General features: G+C 36.5%; 1 long non-coding RNA gene across 2 annotated transcripts; it reads left to right on the top strand.

Moving 5' to 3' along the window:
- The first annotated feature begins 7,954 nt into the window (after nucleotides 1-7,954).
- Nucleotides 7,955-10,150, top strand: LOC137735721 (uncharacterized). 2 transcript variants are annotated; one of them, XR_011068680.1, is made up of 4 exons: nucleotides 7,955-8,226; nucleotides 8,457-8,526; nucleotides 8,673-9,775; nucleotides 9,872-10,150. It is a non-coding gene; the product is annotated as an uncharacterized lncRNA (long non-coding RNA). The 2 variants fall into 2 exon arrangements; XR_011068679.1 differs by having other exon boundaries at nucleotides 8,457-9,775.
- The last annotated feature ends 374 nt before the right edge of the window (nucleotides 10,151-10,524 follow it).

The raw sequence follows: 10,524 nt of genomic DNA, 5'->3' as shown, positions 1-10,524 counted from the left end.
GAGAAGATTCCATATCAACATTTCATTGAACCAAACAAGAACTTTGACAACAAACGTGATAAGTACCATATGGAGAACGATCAAACTTGGGAGGAAGATCAAGATTTATGAGACAATCACCTTAATAATTTTCACAACATATTGGACATGAACTATCCAAACAACGATCAAATATTGGAAGAAGGTCCAAATTAAGACCTTCATCTAATGGCATTTGCAACATGCTGAATATAGCGTCACCCTTGGATCGAGCTAACGCTCTAAAACCAACTGATGTAGGGCACATCGGACAAAAATGAATTAAAATGATAGATAGAATGGATAGGTAGCGTCCACTATCTCCTAGTGCGAGGAGAGGCTTGAAAACCTTATAAACTTTGATTCTAGTACCAGCCTACAACGTAGACACTAGAAAGAACAAAGCAGCATACTCTTACAAAGAGAAAGGCACATAAAAACAAGTTTGCAACTCAAATATCAATATGATAATTCAAACAACTTCTCCCCTTCTTCTTTACAAATACAAGTATTTATAGGCTTACAACTTAAAGTGAAAAATTATGAAAAGACATAAAAAAAATAAAGGCTTACAATATAACTCCTAAAAAACTAAATGATTTCATAAAATGTCATTAACCTAGGAATTCTATAAGCCACAAATTTAAAGCTAGATACATGCATTATAACTCTAAAAAATGCATGTGTTATATTATAAAACTTAAATCTCAGCTGTCAGTAATTTTATGTAATAACGCCTTTAGTCCTGGGCCTGCATCATTCAGCCTCTAACCGTATGATTTTGTCACTCAATTTTGCTCGACTAGTTGAATAAACTTAACCTCTTGTTGTAACAAAGACACATTTTTGGTAAGCTTAGTATTGTCCAATGCTGTTACACATATCTCATCAAACAAAGATTCATACAAGCTTGACAACTCCTGAGATGATGACTCATTAGCATCATCTAACACTTTATCATTTCCACTGGGGGAGGCTCCATCAACAAATGCAACACACACAACAATCTCTTCATCATCATCTGATGACTTGTTTGATGACACATAATCTGATCATCATTGTCACTCCAAGTAGTCATCATAGCCTTTTCACATTTCTGACCAAGAAGTTTGGTGTTGGCACATTTAACTGCATGGTGCCCACTTCCACCATATGCAAAAAGGGACAAGAAACTTTGGATAGACTTTTGTCTTTCTTTCCTGAAGAATCATTATATTTGTCACTAAAGAATAGTTTTCCACGATTGTTTGATAACCTCTTAGACCACTTGACATCCCTTATTTTGTTTTTTAGACCTCTTCTGAATTGCTTGACAAATAAGGCAAGATCATCCTCTAAGAACTATTCACATGTGTCACTTGCAACTTTACCGTTCTCAACACTTTAAAGAGCGACTTCTTTTCCCTTTTTAATGACACCATTATCCATGTCAAGCTCCATCCCATAGGTAATGAGTTTCCCAACTAACTTTTCGAGCTTAATCTCACTTAAATCTTGAAACTCTTGGATAACAGCTTTCTTTGACTGGAATCTCTTGGGCAAAAATCTCAAAATCTTTTGAACTATCGTTATTTCACTAATAGGTTTCCCCAATCCCAAAGCTTCATTCGTCAACATTTCAACTTTCTCATAAAAGGATGAGAAGGTTTTAGAGTCAAGCATTCTTAAATCTTCAAATTTTGAGAGAGTCATTTGGAGCTTTAAATACCTCACTTGTTTGTCACCTTCATGAAAGATTCAGAGTTTATCCCAAGCTTGCTTCATAGTTGTGCAGTAACAGATATGAGCAAACTGAGTTGGTGATATGGTAGATACAATGACATTTCTTGCCTTCCTGTTAGCCCTTGCAGACGTCACTTCACTAGGAGTCCACTCATTTTTAGGCTTGATCACCGATTCCCCATCAACAACTTTAGAGGGAGCTTTCTACTCAAAGGTAAGATAATCAACTGCAATAAAGTCTTGTGCCTCTAGAAATATTTGAAACTTCTCACTCCAAGCCGCATAATTCATGCCATCAGAGAATGGAGGAGAGTTACACCATCCAGCAACACGATCACAATCCAATGAGAATTCACCCAATACCAGCAAAATCCTGGAGATTACTCTATGTACGTCTAGAGCAAGGCTATGATACCAATTAAAATTGGTACCAGATGGATTACCCTATAATAAAAACTTTAAAACCAACTGTATTGATTAGGCACACGTACTAGTCAACTAGGTACAGATTGTCAGGTCCCCACAAGCATATAAACCCAGTAAACTTATGAAGCTAAAACAAGACAATGTGATCTTCTATTATGTTTTATCCTTAGTTTTTGAGTTATTTTTACTTGGTTAACAAAGTGTCAATACTAGCAAACCCTACAAAGTTTATCTCTAACATTGATTATATGGTCATAAACAATGCTATGTAAAGTATTGAACAGAAGGAAGTTTTTGGCCAGAAAAACCCACATATGGGTTAAAAAATTGAGGACTCTCCACTGAATCCAATCTACTAGTATAAACAGGGTTCATACAAAGACCACACAAGCTCAATTCCTAGATCCCTATCTATGGAGTAGCTTTAACTTTGTGCAACCTTGCCCCACACAAGATGAACTTTTTCAGTCTTCACAAAGTGGTAGCTCTTCCTGAGCTATTCACCTTGTGGCACTGAGATCAACACGATCAAGGATATGATGTTATGATATGTTTATGAAATGAGGATTCAAACAACTAGTTAGGTTCTCCAGTCAAATAGTTGAAGAAGAACCTAACATGAATCCAAAAGATTGGTCTATGAAGGATATGAAACTCAAGGTTTAGACTGAGAACTTAATACAAAACCATGAATACAATGCAACCCTAATATGCAGTGATTGGGTATTTGTGCATGAGATAGTTTTGTGGCTAGGGTTTCGATTTTGAAGTTTAAGAGGTAGCTCTAGGCTAAATGCACTATTTTTCTTGAGATGTGAATAATCTAGCCAACAACAAATGAAACCTTGAAACCTCTTTTAATGGAAGGGCTGGATGTTTCAGACTAAAGGAACAAGGAGACACGTGTCACAAGCCAAAAAGACTTTTTTTTCTTCAGATCAAGGGTGAGAAATCCACGAATGGGAAAATGTGTCAGTTGACCCATATGGGCTGTCTATGTGCCTAGACAGCTAGACAGTAGAAGGAATTTCTGACTAGACAACTACACTAAACAAAAGGAATTTGGAAAAAATATGCTTGGTATGCATTTGCAAATTTGTGAATTAAACCTTTTGTAGTGAAGATGACTGGTGTAACAACCCGTCCCTAGTTTTACGATTTTATTTATTTTAAAGGGGAAATGTTTGAAATGTCATATGAACTTGTACCCATTTTTCAATTTGTCATATAAACTAGAATTTTAAGCAATTTGTCTGACCAACTTTTCGAAATCATTAATTTGTCATCTCTTCCTAACTCCATTAAGTTTTCCATCCATAATAAGTCATGTGCCTCTCACATGACTTGTGTTTAGAGTTATTTCGGTCATTCTAATACCTTACTTCCCTTTTATTAAATTGTATTCGACAAAAAACTTTAGGGTTTCTAAAGGAACAAGAGGGGCTAATGATATGAGTACATGTTCTTAGAGTTTTTCGTCAAAAAAGAGGAGCGACGACTATCAAGTGTTTTAAATTAAAGATGGCTCAAGAATATAGAGTTGATGGGGACCCCTTAATTTATGATAAATATAGATGAGGGTCTTTCTGTTTGGCTTTGTTTGTGACTTTAGAGATTTTGATTCTATGTTTTATGACTTTCTTATTTGATGGAATGTCTTTTACTCTGAATTCGAATGTTTATTTTATTTGGTTCTTTGTTTGATTCAAACGATTTTGAATATAATCAGGCAATGGAACAATATTTTTGATATGATAGCAATGAAATGATCATGCAATGCACTCTCTTCTGGTTGCTCAAAATATGTAATGATCCACAAGCATTTTAGCATGTCACAAAGACATAATTTCATATGGGCTCTATAAAGGAGAAACATGTTGACATTTTGTGCCATAAATGGAGTTGTAGATGCACATGTGCTAAAGAAGTAAAAAAAGTGTTTGTACTAAAGAAAAGTAAACTTGTGAGAAGATATTTAAATGACCTAAATAACCATGAACACAAGTCATGTGCGAGGCACATGACCTATATTGGATGGAAAACTTAACGAAGTTAGGGAGAGATGACAAATGAATGATTTTGAAAAGTTGGTATGACAAATTACTTAAAATTTTAGTTTATATGATTGAAAAATATGAACAAGTTCACATGGCATTTCAAATATTTTCTCAATTTTAAAAGAGTGAATTGACGAAAATACCCCTAAAGGCGAGAATGTTGACTTTCGTTGACCATTGTATAGCGAGACGTATGACCCATTCTTTTAACGTATCCTTGTAGTACTTGATGGTACGAACGCATAAACGCAAGTTGAATCGAATTCGGAGCTACAATGAGATTTTACGAAACACCGAACATTGAGGGTAATTTGGTAATTTCACATGGTGAGGAAGATATTTCTCTGTCTTTCTATGTTTGGTTTTGTTTGGTGAACCAGTGGGGCCCACACTCATTCTTCTCTCTTAACCCCGTGTCTCCCTCTCTTTTTCCCTTATTTTTTTTTAAAACCCTCTCACATCACTCTCTTGTCTCTTATATTATACTCACTCTCTCTACTTTTTAACTCTCTATTCTCTATAAACTTAGCGAACCCTTATCTCACTATCTCCCTCAACTTTGTGCACACTACACAGGAGGTGCAGTAGCGCCAGACCATCATCACCATCGCCAACTCTGGCGAAACACCATCCTTCTTTTCCTTTTGGCTTTTAGACCCCATCAATCTCACTTTCTCTCCCTTGTGTCCTCTGCACAGAAACTGAGATGGCGATCTCTAGCCAAGTCTGACACACCATCAGACCACCATCCTCTTACCCCTACAAACTAATTCAAGCCTTGGGTTACAGAGACTGTGCGCAGAAGCTCACACAGAGCTCTATTTGAACTTGATGTTTTTTCGGCGAAGTCCTTGGTGATCCCGACCAAGGTAAGCCTCAGAATTCATCAAATTCTCTTTTAGTGATGATCTGGAACTGTTTATAACCTTTGTACTTTTTTGGGGGGAAGGTTATTACAGATAGGGCGAAGGGGGAAGACTTCCCTAGATGTTTGGAGCAAGGAACCGTGATCGTTAGACCACATTCAGACCTCTTTTTCGATCATCTCCGACCTCCATTGAGCCTTTATTTTGGTATAAATTATTCCTTACACTTCTAACTACATTTTTGGTTTTTGAACCATCGGATTTGGTTGAGAAATGAGCTCAGAATGAGCTCGAGAATATGGCTCTGAAACCTGCAAAACCAGGGCCTTTGAGGGGAAGACGAGTACACTGGTACTCAGCGCGCGCGTGAGGGCATGTGTGGGCTTCCTGTCCTCGGCTTGTGTAGTGCGTGGCTACCAGTGCAGCCACCTTATGACGACGCGTGGAAGAACCCGAGGTCCTTCCTTAGGTTTCTCGATATGTCAAACCTGAATCCGCCATCCGTTTTCTGAAATTTGACTGTTTTAAAATAATTTATTTATTAGCCGTAGTTTGTACAAAAACACGATATACATTATATATTTACATAAATGATTTTGTTTCTAGGTGAAACACATCACAAGGAGCTGTAATGCCCGCGAGGCGGGTTCGACTCGACGACATGATTTATAAGTGGTCTTTGATTTTAAATATTATATATTTATTTAGTTTCCATTTATATATTTGATAAAGAATTTTCTACATTACGCCTGGATTAGATTAACGTTTATAAGAATTAGCATATTGACATAATTTATGAAATCTTCATAAATTTTACGGGATGCACGATTATGCATATTTCGACGTGATGCTGTAATAATATTTACGGTTACGGATATTATTATTTTTTTTGTTGTAAATTACGAAATTTTCTTAATATGACCATATTTATAGTACTGTTCATCATGCATGCTACACTGGTGTTTGTACTTGCCTAGGCCAGGGAAAGGCTTCATGTGTATGTTCACATCGCACCGTACGCTCTCTTTGGATCCATTGTAGGTGCCAGTCATGTCCCAGATTGCTATAAGGAATTAGGACTCATATGTGATGTGCATAGCGCTAGTCTTCACGTGATTGTAGTACTAGAGCGTAAACCATTATTACACCAGTCTTGTTCATGTCAGAATATCTTTGCATGAACTCGTGTGTTAGCATATGTCGATTAGCACCCAATATTTTATGTCCATTTATGCGAGATGTCGTGATTACTGGTTGTTACACGTTTTATAGGTGGAACATTGTGATTTACCGTATTTCTGAAACACTACTAATTATGATAATTGTTTTCATACTATATGTAGTATATATATTTGGAAACTATACTTGTTTGACGGAGAGGGGTTATACGTTTTCGAAAAGGTTTTACAAAACTTTATTTTCAGGCCTACTCACCTTTATTTTTCGCCCCTCTAGGTTTAGTAGCAGAGCTTCTGTGTTGATGAGGACTTTCTGGCAAAATGTTGTTATAGGAATACTCTCGATGGTATAATTCTCATTCTACTTTACTGTACTTTACTTATGCTTTGATATCACGTGTGAACCCCGCTCACCAGCACACTCTTACATTTAGGCACTTTTAGGTTTAAATTTACTCACATATTCCACTCCACTACACTTTTATGGTTTCGTCACCTTTCGGATGTCGGCCAGCATAGCTCGATTTAAAGTCCAGGTGGATATTTCGGGTCGGGATGTGTCAACTGGTGCTTTGACAAATTCAATTCCAGCAGTAATCTCAGATCAGCATTGTACCCTAACTCTAAATTTTTGAGCAAGTGTGGTAACATTTATAATTTTTTTTTATAAGGGAAGCCAAACAATAAACCTAATTCTTAAAAGTGTACTTTTAAGATTTAATTTTGTGTTGAGATAAGATTTTTAATTCATTTCAAGGAGAGACGAAAGTTAAACATGTAGAAGATGACATCATTGACATATTTTTTTCTCTGGAGTGTAAGTTACGAAAATATCCAATGACCAACAATTCTTTACTGACAATTAAAAGCGGAGCACGACTGAGAAATCAATGACAAAATAGAATGATCCCAACATCTTACTTGGAGAAAAAGTTCCAACAATAACAACAAGAATACATTGGTCATATCCAGTGGGAAAATCTTTGACCCAGGACAAAATGCACTCAGATTTATGATTTGTTTTCTTTTTGGGTTCGTTTTCTTCATATGTGATTTATTTTACGAAGGGTCTCCTTCATAATTTATGTTGATTCTTGTTGTAGTTTCTAACTTATTTGTTCCATGCTTAAGGAAAATTACAGGGAGTGCACTTTATTGTGGTCAATACATGTATAAAATAAAGTTGAATAATCTTATAATCTTCCATTGAATTCCGAATTAAGATGAATTTTATATCAAGAAAATTCTGAACTAGAAGACCTTCGCTTTGCTTTTCTCCCCAAAAATTCAACAATTTTATTTCAACCTCTATTAACGGAAAAAATTCATCGAAAATTTATTTAATGGGAAGACCACGATTTGAATTTGTAAATGAAAAAAATAATCCAAGATATTATATTATATATATACTAAAATCCAATTTTGGGTTACTGTTTACCTATAGTGTGCATACGGATTTGCCCTTCATTTTCTTCAATGTTTCCTGATTTTGGTGGGATTGTATAGTGGAGTGGCCATTTTACCCTTGGTCATGTGTGTTGCGCGTGCGTGGCTATCGGGTTTTCTGGGGGAGACGGTGGATTCTTTTTCTTTTCTTCCACCTCTTCCTTCGCCCAAGCAACTAAAAATCAAAAACCTACTCACGGCTTCTTCCTCCCGATTTCGGAGCTTTTCCCTCTTTCTTTCTCTCCTCCATTGAAGCACCTCCATACACAGGTATCGTTTCTCCCATAATTATATATTTAATTATTTGAAAGTTAGTTCTTCTGTGTAAAATTCTTGAGTTTTTGATTACCTGCAATTTTCAATTTTCTATGATATAGGGTTCTCTCTTTTGCTGGAGGTTGCTTTCTCTTCTACTCCCGCAGGGCCTTCAGTTCTCAACTAGATTCCAGAGTAAAAGCCCAAAAAGCTAATATGGCGAAGCTAGAGCTTTCCAGCACTCTTAGGATCTTAAAGGTAAAAGGAAACGAAGAAATTTCAAATTTTTTTATTTTATTTTATTTATTTTCAGTGTTAATTTCTGATTAAATTATTATTTTTGATAAACCCTCTTAGAATCTGATCTAGGTTTTGCTTAAATTCATCTTGGTGTTTTTTAATTTGGAGTTATATAATTTTCTGGTGGACCTGTAATTGTATTTACAGATTAATATAACGTAATTGGGTTATTTTTTTAATTATTGTAGTTTATGCAAAGAGCAACTTAGAAAGAGGTGAAGAAAGAAGAAGATGTCAAACCATACCTCATCACCTCAGGTACCTTTTAGACCTATTGCATGTCAAAATCAGCTTCAAATTTGTGATTTAATATAATTGAATTTTAGCAAATTTTTCGTGATTTTGTAGAATTTACGTTTAATAACCAAGTGAATTACTTTACTTGGTTGGATCTGTTTTTATAGCTATATTTCAACCCTTCCTCCGATGGCTTTTGACGATTGGATTTCTCGAGTCTACTTTCCATGCTTTGACCATTTCATTTGGCAGAGGGTTCTGGGTTTTGGAGAATTCTTCATTAAATTGGTGGGTTTGTAGAATTGTGCCCTTATATTTCTAGGTTTGGTTTTATGTCAGTTTAGTAATTCCATTTAGGTATTGCATAATTCTTTGTGATTATTCTGGGTTTAGTAGCGGCTTTTGAGGTTGTGGTCTCCAGTAAAAGGTAATTTTTACGAAAATTTGTACATATTGATGTATTAGAACATTTAAGGGAATTTAAAATAAAGGGTAAATCTTAGTTTACCACCTTCAAGTTTCGTGGTTTTCAACATTTAGTACATGAAGTTTTTTTCATCGTAGAGTCATACCTAAAATGTTAATTTTGGGGCAGCCTTATACATCTGTTATTTTGGTTGTTAAGTTTTCCGTTAACTAATGACATGGCGCCCACATGGACAATGACTGGGCGCCACGTGTCATTAAAAATATTAAAATATTATATTCCGATCAAGTCATCCCCAAAACCCAATCTTTCAATTCAATCCCCCATTCTCAAACCCTAAAGTTCACTTCTTTCAGATCAAAAGGAAAACCCTAATTCAATTAGTTTCAAAGTTTTAATAAAATTCAAACTGAAAGACGATGTTGAACTCAAACCACCACCAACCTTCGTCTCCCTCTGACGCATGATGTTGCGCGAGCCGTCGTTCCAGGTACAGGAGGCTACGACGGAGCAGTTGGAGGAGCGCCAGAGCGACTGGGCCTTCTCTTGGCCGATTATCGTGTTGGACCTCTTGTGGAACACCGGGCTCTTTGGGATTGTTGTCAGGGTGCTGTCAATGAGTTGGAAAGAGGCGTCTTAGGTGCCCTTGAGGACTTGGATTGGCAGGTACGTGTTTCAGTGCCTAGTCCATATGGTCTGTGTGGGGGTGGAGTGCAAGCGGTGGAGGCACGGAGGTCAAGCGGCGGCTGAAGCGAGTTCTGGGTGGGAAAATTCATCTGGGTCAGGGAGTGATGATGGTGAGGACCATGGAGTTGAGCAGAGTGCTGACTACACTGCCACCAGGTTTTTCAATTTTTTTTTTAAATGATTAACTTTTTTTGTGTGGTGTTATTGAGAATTTGAACTGGGGATTTGAGTATTAATTTTTACTATTTGTAGTATTGTAGCTGTTGCAATATCTATTTTTGGGTGAAAAATTGTTTTGTTGAGCAACAATCTCTACACCGCCCTCGTCGGTCTAGGCCTCGACAAACAAGTCGCCGTCACCACCGCTCACTCCCTCTCCATTCTCGAGACCTCGTATCCACCGTCCGCAGGTGCTTTCTGCCGAGATCTAACTGGCTGCATTACGCCGATCCTCAATTTCCACACCAAGGGTTGTTTTGTTGTTTTGATTTGCAGAAAAGAGAAGGGAGCAGGCCCGACCCAGGCCCAATGCGGGCAGGGTGACTGTCCGGGGCCCAAAAAATTGGGGGCACCAAAATTATTAGGGTGATATATTTATATATGTTTTTATAAGAGTATAAATTTATAAAATTTGGTTTAGTGACAAAGAAATTTAACTACAACTGGTGGTTTTGTTGTTTAAAATGAATGAAGAGGTCTTAGGTTCAAAACACCATGTGTGCTTATTTACATTCCAATTTTTATAAATTTCTTTTCATAACAGTATAAATTTATAAAATTTGGCTAAATGATCAAGAAGTTTAATTAGAAGCAATGATTATTGTTGTTTAAAATAACGAGAGGTCCTAAGTTTGAAACGCTATGTGCATGTTTATTTTTTTCAATTTTTACAAATTTTTGTTTGG

This window comes from Pyrus communis, chromosome 5 (genome assembly GCF_963583255.1).
Source record: "Pyrus communis chromosome 5, drPyrComm1.1, whole genome shotgun sequence".
NCBI lineage: Eukaryota > Viridiplantae > Streptophyta > Magnoliopsida > Rosales > Rosaceae > Pyrus > Pyrus communis.
This window is presented reverse-complemented; position numbering and strand designations above follow the sequence as displayed.